This window comes from Diadema antillarum, unplaced genomic scaffold (assembly GCF_040938485.1).
Source record: "Diadema antillarum isolate AM-2024a unplaced genomic scaffold, OU_Dant_1.0 seq00000177_RagTag, whole genome shotgun sequence".
Classification (NCBI taxonomy): domain Eukaryota; kingdom Metazoa; phylum Echinodermata; class Echinoidea; order Diadematoida; family Diadematidae; genus Diadema; species Diadema antillarum.
In genome coordinates this window covers 496,523-516,784 of record NW_027271244.1, presented here as the reverse complement: position 1 = coordinate 516,784, position 20,262 = coordinate 496,523, and the positions used below count along the sequence as shown (strand labels likewise).

The 20,262-nt window shown below is 36.8% G+C and overlaps 1 long non-coding RNA gene across 1 annotated transcript in view; it reads right to left on the bottom strand.

Annotated features, from left to right (window-relative positions):
• Positions 1 to 20,262, bottom strand: part of LOC139728393 (uncharacterized) — a 65,678-nt gene that overhangs the window by 43,905 nt on the left and 1,511 nt on the right. The window lies entirely within an intron of this gene.

Sequence of the window (20,262 nt, the reverse complement as noted above, 5' to 3'; positions counted from 1 at the left end):
GTAACCTGCAAATCCTTCTTGTACTCTATCTGCTTCCACCTGTGAACCAGGGCGCAAGGATTGTGCAAGATTGCTGTGGCTTTGGCTATAGACTACAATGTACCTTATCCGATTTCAAAAGGTAAGTCTACATGACTATAAGGTTTGTTCAAATATGCTGCGACAAAACCCCCTGACATTTTTAGTGTTCAGATATGGTGCGCCGAACCACGCCACTTTCATTATGTTAATGAATGCACATGACTCAAAAAAAAAAAAATAAGATAAAGATAGACTCATGACATTGTATCTTCACTTTACTTTTGAGCTTGATTGCACCATAACTTCTTGCCACTGTGTGGCAAAATATATTCCTCTTGCCTCAGTGTTTTTGTTTTGTTTTGTTGCATTTTGATCTGTTTATTTGTTTGTTTTTTACCATCTCATATCGCATTGATTTATGCACTAAAATGCTGCCGGAGTTTGACTCATCATATCTGAACAAGCCTTTATGAGTCATTTTGGACAGGCAATTAGAACTCACAGTACTTTGGTATTCTGAAAATGAAATTGATTTTTACGAGTTTAATTGATTTTGCATTTTCTACTTTCTATGATCTGTTTTTGTATTAGAAAAGAAATTAGAGGTCAAGGGAAATTTTCTGGGTTTTTTTTGTGTTGTTGGACTATGTAATTTATTAAGATCACTTGCTTTTCAATGTTTCACAGGTTAACTTTTTTTTTTTGGATGTTGTGAATATTTTTGCGCACTTGCCTTTGTCAGGGTTATGTCCTGATGTCGACGAGAACTTTACTCGTGAATGCTTCAAAGTCGATCCTTGAACTTTAAAGGGGAAGGCTAGTAACTGATCAGTGGGAATCAGTGGAAATGCTGGGAGATGATTGTTCCAATCCTTATGGGATTCATTCAAGAGTACATGATATATCTATTGTTGTGTGAAAATTATTTGCTTCAAAATGGTCTCATATTCAAGTAATGTGCAGTTTAATGTTTCCAGGTAAGCGTCCCTGGTCAGTGACGGGGCATTAAACTGCACATTACTTGAATATGAGACCATTCTGAAGCAAATAATTTTCACACAACAATAGATATACAATGTACTCTTGAATGAATCCCATAAGGATTGGAACAATCATCTCCCAGCATTTCCACTGGTTCCCACTGATCAGTTACTAGCCTTCCCCTTTAAAGATTGTCTTCCCCATATGTAGGCTAAAATTTTGAAGTTGCTTTTTGATCAGTCACGAATAAGAGAAAAGTGATAAATTTCAAAGCTTCTTTAAGAAAAAATAGGTATAAGTGAGTTTTAATTGTGAAATTATAGTGATCTTTAAGTAAAATGGAATAAGATCCATTTATTATCCTCTGCCAAGAAGTGGTGCCTGAATTGTTATGGTTTTGAGTAGTCCATCCCTCCGTGTGTGTGATAGCTTGAAATCTGTTCAAATAATCATAAATGTGAATAAAATGTGTTAAGCCTATGTATGACTGAGTCTATCAAATTGCATTATGGAATCGAAATAAAGGTCACAGTCAAATTTGTCTAGTTTTTATTTGTAATAGATTCATACAATGTCTGTTTGTTTTTCATTGTTTCCTTACATTTTCAGCCTGATGCTAGTTTTGATCACCATTTGAAGAGGGAAGGCAGATGAAGATGCAGCTCTTGATGCAGCTTGCTTGCTTGAAGATCAGAAGATGCAGCTTGCTTGACAGAGGACGTCAGAAGGATAACATACATGTGTACCAATATTACTTCATTGTTGACCACTTGGTACTACCCTGCCCTGGTGATATCATTCAGAGTGCCTTCGACACATTGTTCAAAGCACATTAAATATGTGTTTTGTCTACGGTATGCAAAACCTCTCATCAACCTTTGGACATTTGGAATTACCCCGAGTTCGTGAACCGAGATCTAAACTTTCAAATAGATAATGAAGTGATGCATTCTTTAGGAGTTCCCACTGAAACTGCTTTTTTTTTCACTGTTTGCCATACGAACATGGACTGAGTGATGGACAAACAATAAATTGCGCCCAGGGGGCCTGTGTACGGACATAATTTGATTCGTTCAATGGTTTTAGAAGACACTTGAAGAATCATCATTGTGACAATGAAACTGTGAAGATACTCCAAGTCCAGTTCTATGGAGGAACCGAGATAGAGACTGATGATATACAGTTGATGAAGCAGTACTCTCCATTAGTCGATGACAGTTTTTGATGAGGAGGTGATTACCTTTAGTGCAGGGGACATTGAACAACGACCTTGTAATTTTTACATGTCCTAGTTTACATGTGTCAGTATGGAGTAGTGCATTACCATGGTAACATCGAATTTTCATAAAGATTACAAATACAGAATGTGGATCAAGCTACTCAGTTTTAAATCAATTCTGTTGAAATTTGATTGTCCAGAAATCTGTTGCCATGGCCATTGCAGTTTTTAAACAGATCATACAAAATTGTGTGGATCATGCTGCTCTGTTAGTTTTTGTTTTTTTTTAGCATTTAAATTTGAATTTGATACATATGGTCACTATGATAATATGTTATCGTGCAAGACACTTTTTGTGGGGGTCATAAATCCGTTTCCATGGCAACAGCATCTTCATACAAATCATCCACAAGTACGATGTGGATTCAGCTAACTTCCTCAGATTTTGAGCATTTGACTTTAAATTTGGCACATGTGACCACTGTATTATGTAACTGCAAATTTTATTTTTCGTCATTGTCAAATGGTATGTTGTCAAGTTAATGGTATTTTGTAATGAGAATTGTATAAACTACAAGTGGATTGAGCTTACTCTCTCAATTTTTAGCAATAACCTTGAGATATGACACCTATATATTGTGACAAGATAAATTCTAGATGTGCAAAACACCTTTCTCGTCAATGTTAAACAATGCGTTGCCATGCTAACTTATTTTTTTTTTAATACAAAGCAATCGAAGATATTGTGATTGACTCATAACTCCCTCATGTTTTAGGCATTTGACTTGAAATTTGGCACGTGACCACTGTAGTGCGCTAATGTGCAAATGTCATCTTTTGTATCGGTCAAAGAAAGTGTTATCATGGCAGTGACATTTTCAAATTAAAAACTTACACAACAGTTGATTATGCAATCTCCCTCAGTTTCTGAGCATCTGGCCTGAAATATTGCACAGAGTGCTAATGTAATGGCAACCATCTTTTAAAATGAAAATCAAACAAAAAATACTGTGAATTGGGTGAGCTCCCTCAGTATTCTAGCATTTGACTTGAGGTTTCGCTCATGTAACCAGTGTAATCTTAAAATGAGTCGCACACTGATCTCACTCTTGAGTAATCTTGCTATGGTAACAACTTTTGTTACATTGTACTTTTTTTTTCAACTAAAGGCATACAAGAATATCATGAATTGAGCTAACTCTCTAAGTTTTAGGTGGGGGTATCAGTTACATCCAGTTCGAGTTGAAAATATTGGCCCAAGAAGGCCTTATGTGTGTCATTTGAATATTTAAATGATCCGAATTTCACATGCTTGTATCGTCACTTGCAATAGCATTGATCAAAAGAAAGAGTATAATTTTTTTTTTTATGTTAACATTTTACAACCAGACTGGATGATCTGTATTGAATATTTGAATTATGAACTGAGTAGGCAATTCAATTTGAACATTTGAATGATAGAGCCAAGAAGATATAATACTAGTATCAATTTCATTTGAAAATTCAACTTGATAGTGCCAAGAAGGCCAAAGGTATTCAGAGTGAGTATTTAAATTTGATATTTTAGCCTACAATAGCCATAATGTATCTCATTTGCATAGATAATCAAAGAACCAACTGACAGGGTCAAAGGTATTCCATTTTGATACTTATATTGTAGAGATGAGGCTTTCATTACATGTAATAGAATTATTGTGTTTTGTTGTGACAGACAGAATTTATTAAATATTTTGATCAACCTAGTAGCACGTGACTGTCTTTCACCTACTTACATTACTGTGTTATTTTGTGCGATTGAATGTGGAGAGTGTGAAATGATGTCGAGGTATCGACACTTCAAATTGTTAATAAGTTGGCATCACTTGGAATTTATTTCTCACTCTGAAGCGTTGAATCAACACTTCTGTGGTGTCAAATAAACACCAAATAATGCAAACTTATAACACTTTGAAGTGTTAGAATAACACCATGACAGGTGTTGGGGTATAGATTCTAACAACAAATAGTGTTGAAGTTACACCGTAATTGGTGTTAAAGGGTGTCAAAAGAACACCAAAGTGGTGTCAACTTATCAATAATCTAAGCAACACCAAAGCTGGTGTTGGTATATTTTAACACCACGGGTGTTGAACTGACACCATAACTGGTGTTGGGATGTCAAATGAACACCATTATGGTGTCAACTTCTTAACACTCTCCTAAGTGTTGAAAAAACACCGAGGCTGGTGTTGGTATATTTTTACACCCTTTAACACCCATGGGTGTTGGATATTTTAACACCAGAGACGGTGTTACTTCAACACCAGATGGTGTGGTCCTTTATTGAAGTTCGGCCGGTGTTAGATTCAACACCAGTGGTGTTAAATCTAACACCACTGTTTTTGCAGTGCATCTATTTATCTATCTATCGATCTATCTATCTATCTATCTATCTACATCTATTCATCTATCTATCTATCTATCTGTCTATCTATCTATCTATCTATCTATCTACCCATCTATTTATCTATCTATCTATCTATCTATCTATCTATCTACCCATCTATTTATCTATCTATCTATCTATCTATCTATATATCTATCTATCTATCTATCTACATCTATTTATCTCTCTTATCACTTTGCATCGTATTCCCTCAAGCTGTATCTGTATATTTATGCTCGACTCTTCACACACACACACACACACACACTTTCTTTTTCTCCTTCACTGTAGTGTTGTTGCCCATGATATTCTTTTTTTCCTCTCTGTTTTCTTTTTTTTTTTTGGGGGGGGGTGTTACATTTTTCAGGTAATATTCTCTTTGGTTTAATGTCTAATTTTCTTCCCTATGGTAACACTTTTACCTTCTTTTGTTCAAGTGAGTTGTCTGTTCTATGATGTTAATTGGCTACAATTTTTTTCTCTCTCTCCTTACTCCTCTTGCTCTATTTGTTCATCCCTGTTGTTAGTAGTGGAAGTAAGCATCCAGTGCATGCTTCTGTGCAAACTGTCTCGGCCATAAAGTTCCTCGAATTGGGACTTGTAAGACAATTCTGCCAGCGCTTGAATTTGCCATTGAGAACCACATTGATGGAATGTAAAAGAAAGGTATTCTCTCTTTTTGGAAGAACAATGATTTTCAACCCCATGCTACGATTTAAGCAATGCATTTGCATTGCAGGAGGCAATATTTTTGTGGGTTCTTAATTTTGTGAATATTGGTCACAAAACAAACAAACAAAATACTGCAATATACACCACACATATAGAATATCATACACAATAACCTGCCCAGCTTCTTTCATTACACTATAAACTGGTATAATGATGCTGGCATGTTGCATGATCAAACATTGAATCCTGAATGACAAAATTGGAGTATCATTGAACACTGTATAGTTGCAACAACAGCAACAACAAAATGTGACTACGATTTCCACAGGGGATAATCGAATTCAAGCTATCACATTTTCAGACAGTTCCAGTACAGATGTAATTCTGTTTCATATCTTTCATATTATCTAAAAACATGAATGTAGGATTATTGTTGTACATCACTGAAATGGCAACATTTCATATCTATATCGTGTCAAAGAAGAAATTTGTCGGAATTTCTCTGGCTCAAAAAAGTAACTGAAATTGTGTTGCATTCCTGTCTACAGTAGCATCTGTACTCACTGCTACAGCCTACCTAACAATTGCATTGAATTTCAAATCAACAATTCCCCATTAAAATTCATAGATTCGCAACAGGGGAGAATTACTTGTAGGAGCGGAAATCTGCGTAAAAATATATATCTAAATACAATTGACGCTTCGCCAACAGGCAAGGTGGCAGAGCATTTATACACAAGACAATGAGCATGTTGCACTTTGGCTGCAAAATGAACATCGGCAACGTGTTTGGTTTCAACACTGGTGTGTATCAATAGCAGGCACCACTCCTGGGTCTTATAAAAAAGCCAGCTTCTGAAACGGAATCAATAATTGCCGCGGTCCCATGTTCTCATCTGATGCAAGAACACCGGTGCCCTCCTTTTCAGGTTATTTTTTGGTAACTTCTCACTCCCTCACATACATTTTTTAGGGTTTTTTGTTGTTGTTTATTTGTCTGTTTTTAAATCAACACATCAAATTCTTGTTTACAATGTTAACTCCATGTAGTCTTTTGTTTTTAAATCAACTCATCAAATTCTTGTTTACAATGTTAACTACATGTAGTCTTGTCCAAGATCTCTGCAGTAATATCGACACATCTATGTCTATTTCAAAATATTTTTGAACTTTCATTCATTCATTCTTTCAATCAATGCAGAGCTCTGGATTTTGTCGTAAAGTTGAAACATAACATGGTATACAAAGGTCACACCATGTTATCTACGGTACTGATTTGACTTTTTTATATGCAAATCATGTCAGCATGGGCCCACAAAATGGGCAACATTGCCTTGTCTATATAGCCAGACTGGGCAGCTTTATGGACGGCCACAGAAACTGCTCATAAATGCTTTTAAAACAGCATGTGGGATGTGGACTCATCAACACTGATGATTGCTCTTTCAATTTGATGGATTACTCGATGCAAGTCACTGGCAGACTGGTATTCTGGAGAGTGTATACAAACTTGTGTGCAACCTTAGGGTAAAACTGAGGATGATATTGGATTGAAGATAAATCCCAAGAGCCCAGTCACAACAAGGCCACATCATCTTTACACTGCTGCTGAGAAACCCCATAAAGACTTTTATGGATATGGACATTTTCACTGATATTGTGTAGATATTTGTCTGCACTTCATGGATTACACTATTGTAGCAATAGTTATACACTTTTTATAATGCCACTGAAAAGAGCTTAAATCAAATTCAATTTTTTTTCATAGTTTGTTCCTTGGGAGAAATACATTGTATCTATCCTTAAAAACTTCAAAGAAGGCTTTACATTCATTTTCATTTTAAGGCTGTCTGTCAATCTTACCAAAACATGGAAAAAAACCTTTAAGAAAATATTTGCAGCTTTGTTTTTGCCTCCATAAAACATGGATAGACAGTATTGGCAAGTACATTTGTACATGTATGTATCTTAAAACAACTGATCTGGCAATGCACAGGTACTGGTACCAGAATATTTTGAAAACATATGCACAGATACCAGAAATTCAAGAGGATTTCTCCAACATGCCTATGTGGTCACACTTAAAAACATAAAAGTGATAGTGGTGCGATTTGCAAAATAATCCCACGTTATTACGACTGCCTGCTGCTCATTAATACACTTGAAGAAACATCATGCATATCAAACCATACACTGTACAAAAACATGAAGAAAACTTCCCAAGCATCTGCTAGATTGAAATAAAATCTAAGATACATTGATTTCCTCCAGCTCTTCTATGCTTACAATATCAGTGAAAAAGGTTAGCATCCCTCCACATTCAATTTCAGATGGCAAATATATCTCACTTGTAATCACATTTGTAAACCACTTTTCTTGGCATGTGTAGAGTTACAGGCTGGTCGCTCAGACGCTAAGATGAGTTTCTTCCCTGTCAACTATGTTCTTAATATGAAATTCCATATTACAGCTATGTGTGGCAAATCTCCCCGAGGCTTGTCCATCAAAAAAAGCAACTTGTAATACACGTATGAATGTTACAAGTGTTCACAAACATGCGTATACCACGGACCAAGCATCAAAAGAGAATGCAGCTTCATGGTCATGAGGGATGTATCATCTCATAAGTTCTGCCTCTTCAACTGTGTTACAGAGGTCAAATTATTTTGATGACAAATATGCACCTGTATCGCAAAAAAAAACAAAAAACAAAAAACACAAAAAAAAAAAACTCACTTGGGAAACAGCCTGACTGTTTTTCAATCGGTGAAACAAGATTTGCAAATTGTGATTTCAGAAACACGATTCTAGTTTGCTTTAAACCATGAGCGGCATCCCAGTACATTCTTATGTTTCTAAAATATGTTCTCGACGAACGAGATCTCCTCCCGAGTCTGAAAGGACTCTATATCTTTTTCCCATCGCCCCCAGCAGTGGAGGAAGCAGCCAGGCTACAGACCGAATAACAATTGACTGTTTTCTCGCTGATCCGAAATTTCCTGGCGGAGGGTTGCAGGTGTTTCAAGGTTGGCCACCTCCGGATCCTTTGTTCCCTCTGACCTGCCCCCCTCTCCCCCACGCATCCCCCTCATCTTCCTCCCCAACCTCCATCTCATCAAATCAATTTCCAATTCTGCACCAGATGGAGGACAGGTTAGAGGATATGAGAAGAGAAGGCGGAGGATATGAATGGGGACCGACTGCGGAGACCAGAAATCATTCCGCATCAGTCACATGGTAACCAAGTGATGGAGAGGTTCTTTTGATGGTGATGCTGAAGCCGGTAGGTAGGGGGTTGCTTTCAATCGTGAGCACGGCGACAAGTGCCAAGTTCAAGCTCCCAATCAAAGAGGGTGACTCACAATCAAGTGAAGTTTGTCACAGAGCTATAAAGCACAACAAACATGCTACAAACTCCCCCCCCCAAAAAAAAAAAAAAAATGTTGTAATTAGAGAAACTGTCAGTAAGATCAGAGTGTTTGAATACCAGCATATCATCCTACATGGCCTCATTAAGGTACTTTAGAATAAACTTACAGCCAACTGGATGACGGCAAACTTCTTTGGTCAAACTCCCTATATACAGTTTCAAATTTGTTAATGTTTTGCGATGTTTTCAGTTGGTGGTTTTTGTTCCTTTGCATATGTATGGAAGAGTTCACTTTGTCTGTCTGCAGTGCAGTGTATGAACATCATGCTCCAAATAGCGTTAGAATTATCTTAAAGATGATGATACTGGCATGATAAGGTGTGATTTGCAACATTTCATGTATGAAAAAAAGAAACAGCAAGGAGAATGTCAGTTTGAAGAGATTGCTGGAAAAAAATGAGTTGGATGAAAATCATCATGACTTTTCATGATGCTATTTCAATTTATCAATATATCATATGCATAATTTGTTTCTTGTTTCAAGGGGTAATCCTTTTCTATATGGTGATATGGTCTAGGAGAAAATTTAACCTTGATTTTCAAAGTGCAGATTCAAGACCGTAATTTGCTTGTACTTTTAAACACTGTACTGAACATATCAAGGGAAATTGACATATTAATTAACATTGTAAAATATATAACTTACCGGTATAGCAACTGTACTGCACTGCATGACACTGCATATCTACATGAACTAGCAACAGTACACAACTAATATGCAATTCTAATCATCAGCTGACCACGTGTGAACACACCCTTTGTGAAGAACTGCAATTAGACTTGGTAAAGCAATTTGGGGCATTGTGCAGCACCTCAGCAAATGAGTCACCGCCACCATCATCATCATCATCATCATATGAAAACTTTAATCAGCATTTTGAACTACTCTGACCAGAATTTAGCGATGCTCATTCAACGCCAATGTCTGCTTGGTTGCCGAAAGCGCAAGAACCCACCATCGAGAGTATGAAAGGGAGAGTTCTTTCCCTGCAGCCTAATTGCTCAATTTCTTGGATTTGTCGGCATGACATCTCATACCAGACGACTAAAGTGTTCCCAACAGCAATCCATTCATCATTCTTGATGAGGACAATTAAAGGTTGCACACAGGGCCTCCTCTCCCCACCCCACCCCACCTCATCCCACCAACCCCCATGGCACTACAAATCGCTCAGCACAAGTAGCGGCTACCGCTTTCATTACAGTTCGTCTGACAAACTGGTTGCTAGGCAAAAATCTTATTGTCACAGCCAAGCAAGCATGTTTCCAGAAATGTGCCTGCTCGTCATCCAGTGGCTGATAAAATTCTGAGAAATAGCAATATTGAGGGCGCAACTGCCAACTATGCACATCTAATGATTATTATCTTGTGATACGGCCATTTTCCACAGATGTTCAAACACTCAGGCAAAAAACAACAACAACAGCAACCAAAAAAAAAAAAAACATTTTTTTGTTGGCAGACGAGATGCATCTCCATCAAAATTAGGTCTGTGCTTCAAAGCAGCCCGCTTTGAAATATTACCTGTCTTGCAGCCACCCAGAGAAGGATTCATACTCACACCCATGCATATATGCCACAGGAGGTGGGGGGGGGGGGGGGGGCGAAGATATTAAAACAAAATTGGAAAGAGAACTAGGATGGTACATGTGGCCATGGAGGCTTGCCATGGTACAGGTCTGGTTCCTTGCTATACACATTTCCCCCATAGGCAACATGGCAGAAGGCTTTGTGAGAGATACATGCAGAGAATATCTGTATGTCTCACTCCTGTAAACAGAGAGGACTCATCTTTATTTGCACCTAGAATACTCTCTTTCCACCTCCCTGTTAACATGGAGAAACAAATACAGTCAAACCTGTCTAAGCAGCCACCTGTTTGTAGTGGCTACCTGCTTACAGTGGCCACTGAAAAATCCCCCATCAGGGAATAATTTTCCAACTCAAATTTGATTAGCAATTTCACCTGATGAACAATATTTCAAATGGTATCCTGTACACTTTTATGGAAGAAAACTGCTACACAAAAGTCAGTTTGTGTAGCAGTGATGTAAAAATGCATAGCAAATTGCGATGCGATACCAGGAAAGTTATTCCCTGCCCATATGAAATTGCTGTATTATAGACCCTTTATATAGCGGTCAACTGCCTAACGCGGCCAGCGGCCACTCATTTTTTTATCCCGTGGTAAGTATCTACCTACGTATAGCAGCCACAAAAATTTAGCTGAACCGCAAAATCAGCCATGAATATGTTGGTTTTACGTTTATTGCATGAATTATATAGCAGCCACAAAAATTTAGCTGAGCCGTAAAATCAGCCATGAATACGTTGGCTTTTACATTCACTGCGTGAATTCTACCGAGTCCTAGGTCAGTCACAATCACACAGACATGACTGACAAAATGAATGCAGCTGTTCGCCGTGAAAAGCCGTCTTACCGCTAACTTAACTATATCTAGGCTTTGGTAATGCCACCCTGAATAGATGCTACAAAGGCAAAGAGGGCTCCTAATAACATTTTATAATTTCACCAAAATGCCAACTAATTAGTGATTAAAATCACTTTGAATAAGGACAATGGGATACTTGTCTGGGAATTGTTTGTTGTTTACGCCAGCTTCACACATTACCAAAATCCTTTCAAACTCACTTGTGAACCCCATTCATGCAAACTGGTATGAACTAGTGCAGTTCCTCAGGCCGAAAATGTCACTTCAAAAATCAAAAGAACCTATTGGAGGGTGGAGGCAAAAACAAGACCAAAAAAAATGTATAAATAAACTGAAGTAAATTGTACCAAAAAAATGTATAAATAAACTGAAGAAAATTGTACCAAAAAAATATCCCCATATTGTAGCTGCTCATACAAAGTTATTTTCTGTTCTTTTTTAAAGAATGACATTGGTATATTATGCTATTATACAATGCAAGTGCTGAAATTCAATATGGCCACGACCTGTCCATAGCCATCACTTTTGTTGTTTCCCTTGGGTGGCCGCTATAAAGAGGTTCCACTGTATATGAAATGCCAGTCTATACATTAAATGATTGTTGGTGAAAGTGAATTCCTCTACAAAAGCCATCCCAGTTGAAACATTTATTATCTCATTCAGATAGATTATTTAGCTTCAGAGCAGCCATCATACATACTGTACATAGAATATCTTTCCATGCGTACACTTATCTCCTGCCTAAGCGGTCTGACTGGCCACTTGGGGAAAGATGAAAGTTAAAAGCCCTACAATTATGTTCTAAGAGTATAATAAGTGATAGTAAAATCCTAATCTGTAGAAAAAAATCCCAATATTTCAAATACCTTTCCCTAATCATGGAAAAGTAAAGTACATATGTATATCACTTGATACTACACTCATTGTTACCTATAGAACATTCACAATATAAAATAATGTGATATAAAAATACTTTCCCATTTGTCATACAGCATTTGCATTGGATTTAATGCATATTTTTAGTTTTTGTTTTTATTCATTCTTTAGACACTACTTCACTTTCTCTCTATAGAAACTTTAAAAGATGTCTTTTCCTTTTTCTTGTTACATATCCTATACTCCTATCTCCACCCTTTTAATCCTCTGAGCAGCAGCATTCTCAAACTGTGCTATGTTAAAGCACATGTGAAAAGCAATACAAAAGAATGCTTTTGCCTACAGATGGACAAAAAGAAGAATTCATAATATCACATACTTTCTCTGCAGGGATGAATGTGGTAGAAATATTGATAGAAAGAGAATAAAGGGGACATATCACTGGCATTCTCATCATCTACCTCCACAAAATGAGACCCAAGAAAATTGAGAGTCTTGATTTATGAGATGAAAAGATGAAATTCTCTCATACAGATGGTTTGTACTCTATACGTTCCCACTACACCACTTCCCCCAACTATAAAAAAAATGAATGAAAAATAAAAAATACAATGAAAAAATCTGAAGTTGGTTAGGTTGCTACACGAGTACTGCATGTCACCATGTACGTCATTCATCAGTTCTTCTCTAGAAAGCTACGACTAGGAAAAAAGAAAGAAATTCTCACTCTATGGCAAAGGTTTATGTGTGGACTCGTATGATCAGATGAAGCATAGCTTTGTGTGATTTTATCGAATTTATTAGATTATGAGAAATTAGGTATCAGGGGAGCTAATAAACAGCTGAGAGAATCAGTCAAAAGCCTGTCCGCACTCCCCAGCAAAGTACATTAATTTGTGAAATGTGGTGTCCCCTGGCTTGCTAAAAAGGTTAATTTCCCCATCTGGTACAGGTTCATTTCATAGAGGCAAGGTGATGCATTCCAGACATAACGAGATGACATAACACAGGTGTTTTCTGCACCTGAGAATGGTTGCTTTAAGGGGGGGGGGGGGGGGGGGAGCTTGACGTGATCTAATTGTTTTATGACGTACACTCACCCACACACACATGTAATTATACGTGACATTGCATTTATGAGCATTTGCCTGTGTATAGGAGGAAACAGGGAGCTTGTGCTAACGGTATGAAGAAATATTCAGTCTAGATACAGATTCAATCATCAGAAATGTTAAAAAAGTACTACACAATAACAATATAATTATGCTATAAAAATGTACTGTTGTAACTCTGCATATATTTATGCAGAGATTTGTATGAAATACATAAATCATATGAATATGAGTATTGACATGGCTCAGCATTAGCAGTGACTTCGTAGTCAAGGGCCACAAGCAATAGATGTCGGGCCACCATCTTTACAAAATGATATGTTTTGGTGGCCCACTTGGTCTACACACACACACACACACACACACACACACACACACACACACACACACACACACACACACACACACACATACATACATACATACAAATGTGAGTGTAAAAATTGATTTCATGTGTTTTTGTCATCCAGAATAGGGAAAAATAACTTAAAGCTAATGGCTTGATAACTGCATGAATTTTCGTTACCACAGCTGCCACGATAAGGGTTCCCAAATTGCCACTAGTCGCCACAGGAGAATTTGGGCAAACTGTTTTTGTTCACAGCCAGATTGTAATTATCTAGAAAGTGAAGCAGGTATACCCCTATTCTAAATATGCCATCATTTCATGAATATGTGATGCCATCAAAAAGTTGTGTTTTTGCCTCATTTCAGTATTGAATATGAAAAACTTAGTGGACTTCTTCACAGAACATAGTATTAGAAGTCCTTTATCATACCTGTCAGTAGTCAGACAATTGTCATGGTTCGTAATTGCTTTATTTTTTTTTTTGTATCCAAATATTACTTCCTAGTCACAGCACATTTATTTGAAGCTCTTCATTATACTTGCTAATTTTCACATCATTATCATGGTACATACCCCTTTCAATGCCACCAGAATATGAAACTGTATCACTTTGGTGGCCTGAATGGACCATCAATAAAAAAAGAAGAATTTACTCATATATACAGCCTTCATATACAGCTTTGCTAAACATAGAAATATCTTACGACAGAAGAATTTGGTGTAAGGCTTTCACGTTCAGAAACTAACCAAGTAATATGCAGCAATTGAATAATTTGACTTTATTCCACTGTGCAATCCAAAAATAGTTCCATCATTCCAAGGCAAGAATCTATGCCTTACTAATGGCAGATTTAATGCCTCCTTTTCAATGGAATCGAGAGTGGGGGGGGGGGGGGGGGGGCTTAGTTCTTTAAAATATTCAACAAGAAAACGCAAACTACCAGAGATCCATCAATTTCTTACACCCTTTTGACTCCATTATGTAAAAGGGTCGTCTTTTCCTACTTCCATGCTGAGCAACAGATATCTGTATCACCAGACTTGTGATGAGAGAAAATAGATCAGCATGGTGTATCGCAAAATTATACTTAAATTGTATCTATCTATCTAACTATATATCTATATCTATCTACATATTCATCTACTATCTATCTACCTATCTCTATCTATCTATCTATCTATCTATCTATCTATCTATCTATCTATCTATCTATCTATCTATATACATTATGGATACATACACAAAATGCTATAGATAATCATGTATAATATCATCATTATTTTCATTATCACTATTACAGTCATTACCATTATTACAATCATTAACATTTGTATCACTTTCTTCATCATCATCATCATCATCATTGAAAAAATTACACCAAGATTAGAAATTGGGAGTCATCACGGATGACTCCCAATTTTGTATAATAATCGGTATGAACTGTTAATTGTTTTGATATGATGCTGTGTATTTGTTATGTCATTGTTGAAATGTTTATACAGTGCATGTTGTTTGATGTAAATGTAATTGATATGTTTTTCAATGTGATGTATTATAACTTCATCTTCGGGCTACTACTTTGCATGTTTGTTTCAATAAACAATTATCAGATCAAATCGAATAAATTCAGTTTATGTTGCCCCCTTGATTATCAATATGTGCCCATGATGCCTTGAGAATATTGCATATTCTTGTCTCCAAAGTCATTACATTAAAAGAAGGCAAGCATAGAAATTGAATGATGTAGAACAAAAAAGATGAAACATAAAAGATAGACCAGCAAGGGAAATCACATTGGTATAATTTTTCACCAATCTAGATAAAGACTGGACAGAGGTATAGATGAATGTACACAAACATAACATGGAGATAATCAAAGGCAAAATGATATATCTAAAGAAATGGAGATAACTGGAGAGATAGATTGATGAATAGATAGAAAGTTCAATAGAAATATATATATAGATATATACACACATATATATACACACATATATCTATGGTATTACAAATTCTGCCATACCCTAAGGTAACAATGACAACGGCCAAGGCTGAATATTTCAAGACTTATTCCCAGCGCACAGCCATGATGAAGTATTCCTTAGATAAAATCAGAGCCTGAGGTAAACAAGTGAAGGTTAGCTCTTCATCTTCATGAAATTATTCATATCTTTCTCTTCTTTCTTTCTCATTTTTGTCGTTGTAGCTCTTTGTAAGATCAATCATTCAATTTTTATCACAAGTTATGTGAAGAAGGAAGAAAAAAAAACTATCCATAATTGCAGACTCTCCAGCAATACTAACCTTCTTCATCTTCATTTTATAAAAACTTCTTCTAACTCCTCCTTTTTTCTTTTCTTTTTTACTGGCGGGGAAAATATCTTCCCATCCCCCCACTCCCCACCCACAGCCCCTGTTTCTTCACAATTTTTCTCTCCTGAATACTGCCAATCCCAACAGACAGGGAATAACAACAACAACAAGCATGTAAAATTTACAGCAGCAGAAAAAAATACTATTGATTGCATTTTTTTTTTGTGATAAAGCTTTCATGTCACTTGCATGTGTCTTATACTACAGTGGTTTGTTGGCTTACAATTCTGCTATACAGACTCAACTCTAAGACCCCTCCCCTCCCCCCCCCCCCCCCCCCCCCCCAACCTTGCCTTGCATACATACTTGAGGATGTTAGGTTTTTGTTTCTCCTTCAATGCAAATTTCCATTGGCATACAAAACATCGAAGTCAAGGGGAGGAAATATACAACAATATTTCTGAGTATCTCGTAGAGATTCCTGAGAGATCAGGCATCTTTTATTGTATTCTCTCTCTCTCTCTCTCTCTCTCTCTCTCTCTCTCTCTCTCTCTCTCTCTCTCTCTCTCTCTATCTATCTATCTATCTATCTCTCTTTCGCTAGTTATGTTTCTGTCAGAACTGAGCTCTTCATTTGCGATGATCATGCACATGCTAGAACCATGTTGACCTTGTATGCATAACATGAGCTCATATTTCCCCAAACTATGTATGCTGGATTTCCTTCTTCAATGGTTTATACACTACTAAACAATTAATGTTTAATGTGCTCTTTCCATGAGGCTTGGAGTGCTTGCAAAATTACAGAAATGGAACATTTATGAACACACTTCAGAAATAATGAAAGTGAAACATATTTTGACCAACTTTCAATCCATCATTTGGATGTCACATAATGGGTCCACACAGTCAATATATTGTACATTATTTACATGTACATAATAGTGTCTAAACAGTTGCAACCCACTAATCAAGAAAAAAAAAGAATTTTGTACAAGTTATTACCATGGCAGTTCAATTTGAGGCTAATGTTTTTGAGGCACTGCTGGTAAATTCAACAATCCCAAGTTCTTAAAGTGCAATCCCACAAATGTTTACATTGGTATGATACACAAGAATAAAATCAGATTGACAGAATGGCTAAGGTTTATCCAAAAAAAAAAAGGTATTGAATTCTGATGTTTCCTCAGATTTTCATCAATCTGTGATGTTAGTCGCAAGTATCAAATGTGTAAATCTTCATCAATTTTTTCTTCTTTCTTTCATTGACATCAATAAGAATGGGATGAATCCATACCACTACATTGTTGTAGTCTTGTAGCAGATGCTAAATCATCAACCACAAACGTAGTTAGGATAAAAATTTTGGCACACTAACTAAAGGGAGAGTTGCTAGAGGATGAGGGTTATCTCCTCTTTCAATTTGTGTGTGTGGTCGCAACCAGCATTGTGAATATGTTGACAACAATGTGACACTTTAAAATTCCAGAACCTTTTTCTTTCACATCCAAATTCGATAAGACTTCTAGCCATACTGTTTGTATTATTTTTAACCTAAGCATGATGTACAATTGTACTTAAAAATATAAATATAATTTTTAATTTCAAATGCTCACTTTGACAGTAACAATGACGTAAATGGGAGTATTCACAATAGTAAAAAGTTGTTTAAAAAAATGTTGCTTGTCCCTTTAAACTGATCTCAATACAGAGCAAGGCTAGAAGAGTGTCTTAAGCATGTCTTAAGTAACCAGTGACAACTCAGATTGGCATATGATTCAGGTTAAAAGATAAACGTCATGGCTGCCAGATTAGGAATGTCTATTCACACCAGCTTTGAATGTCTTTAGTGACCAGTGATAACTCAGATTGGCAAACAGTGGGATACCATATATGTCATATATTTTGCGAGTAGGATATATATATATATATACATACATATATATATCGTCGCTGGGGCGACAAGACCTCGTAGATCTACAAATGTCAAATGTTCAGTGGAGCCAAAAAACATGGCTTCCAAAGCACTGTGGCGAATGGGATAGCCTTTCCTTTGACATGCCTTGATGGCTTTATTGGAGTAAGACAGTTGGGATTTGGACAGGACATCACTTAACCCATTATTTAACCATTTATCAAAAAAAGTCATTTTCACCAAAATTGCAGATACAAGGTCTTGTCACCCCAGCGACGATATATATATATACTTTTTTTCTTTCTTTTTTTAAAAACAAATTGGGGCATGAAAGATAATTGCCCAGTTGGTTGAATTTTGTGATCAAGAACCATACTGATGGAATAAAAACAGTAGTGCTATTCCCGACCTTCCAGAGGAAGTTAGACATTTTAGAAAATCACAATAGAGTCATGGACGGGAATATATTTCCATATTTATATTGCTAGCATTCACGCAGCAGCATACAATGGCTTCATTAAGTCCCTTTAATAGTGCCCTTTGTTCGCTGATTGACATGACCACTGAAGTGCTGCCACTGCCGACTGGCGCAGATGTTTGAACACTAATTGCCAATGAATGGAGACTATGAATCCGTGTCATTCTCATGGTCTTGCTCAATGGTCTTTCAGTCTGTTGGACTGAGGCACGCTGCTACACCTACACATGTGTGCGTGGGCTCGCTATTAAACTCACAACTATACCAAGTTTGGAGGGATTATCTGAATGCTGACGATAAAGCTTGGAGCTTTACAGATCATACATCCCTTTTGTAAACATCACAAAATTTTGCATGGCTGAAGAATAATGTCTCCAAACGCTGTGTATGAAATTTTACTGTAAAGCACCACAGAGTTGTTGTTTTTTTGTAAGAAATTAAAAACTAAGCTATGTTAGGTGAGAATATGCTCCCATTTTGTCTTGAGAATAACAGTTGGAATTTTTTCGGGGTCTGAATGAATTCATTGGAAATCTATAATATTGTGTTCCCATCCATCATAAAGAAGGTTTATTACTCTGCCATGATAGGGAAAGGTCTTAACCCGTTGAGGACGAGTCCCGAGTATTCTCGGGCAGGTGTCTATGGGAAATGCGTGTTGTAGCAAAATCAAACCGTCCTCAACGGGTTAATTACCTAGAGCTCTATAATATACCAGTTTATGAAAGAACCTAATTTTCAGGGTGTTGCAAAAGGGGCATATGCCCTTTAAGCCCTGTGCATGGGCACACAAAAGGGCTAAAATAGCTTTGGGACAGCCTGAATAAACAGGATGTGAAAGACAAACTATGAGAGCAGCATTGATCTTAATCCATCAAACTCAGTGAGATTTACATTACTTCTGTGAATGTGGCATGAAACAAATATGATGTGAAACCTAAAACGTGAAAACATGAAAAGTCAGTCAAGTACACATATATTATACATTTTTTCTTCCTGGTAGCTCTTCACTACACACTCGCCAACACTCTAAAAAAAACTGAACACGCCACTTATCTTCCCCCTGCTTTCACCTTGAAATACTTGGCAACCTGGCATACGAACACGTACACCCAGTGCTGTTGCAGGCTACAAAAGGCAGCGATCAGTACGTAAATTCACATGACCACTGGAATTGCATTTAGGAGGTGATTGCACGCATTTGATCTTAACGAACAAATTTACTTCTTTGTACTACAATTCACTTGAGTACTGTATCAAAAGTAGCGCTCTCCAAGAGAAGAGGCAAAATCATTTCCTTCCTGGAAAAGATATACACCCCAGATTATGTGAAAACGCTGGAAAATGCAAACTCCAATTTCAGATCCTGAATTCTCTTGTTATGAACAAAATGGCTGTCTCATAACAGCCCAAGCACTATTTATTATACACCCCATATATCTCAAGGTGGTCAAATTTGACTCATATCTATGAAATCATTAATATGCCGAAATATTTCCTCTGCTAACAAAAGTACATTGCAGGCCTACATTGTCTCCAAGTTTGTAAATTTGCTAAATGTACACATAAAGAGATGTACACATAGACAGACACATACAGTGCACTAAAGTAATTACCCTCAAATATAGAGTTATAGTAGTAGTAGAAATAGTAGTAGTAGTAGCAGTAGTTGTAGTTGTAGTTGTAGTTGTAGTTGTAGTTGTAGTTGTAGTTGTAGTTGTAGTTGTAGTTGTAGTTGTAGTTGTTGTTGTTGTTGTTGTTGTTGTTGTTGTCTTTTCTTTAATTTCTCACTCAAATGTGACCTCCAATGAGTGGAATATATCTTTTTCATCAATCATGTGCTTACGCTGCACCCAGTCATTCGGTTACCATTAGGAGCATCAAGCATGTACCACTTGTTACCATAAACCATACAGGCCTGAGGTGGCAAGTTTTCCCCTGGATTATTTCTCATTAGCAAAAACGGGCCACTGGTACCTAAAATCTTCTAATACTACCATTCAGGCATAAAGATTC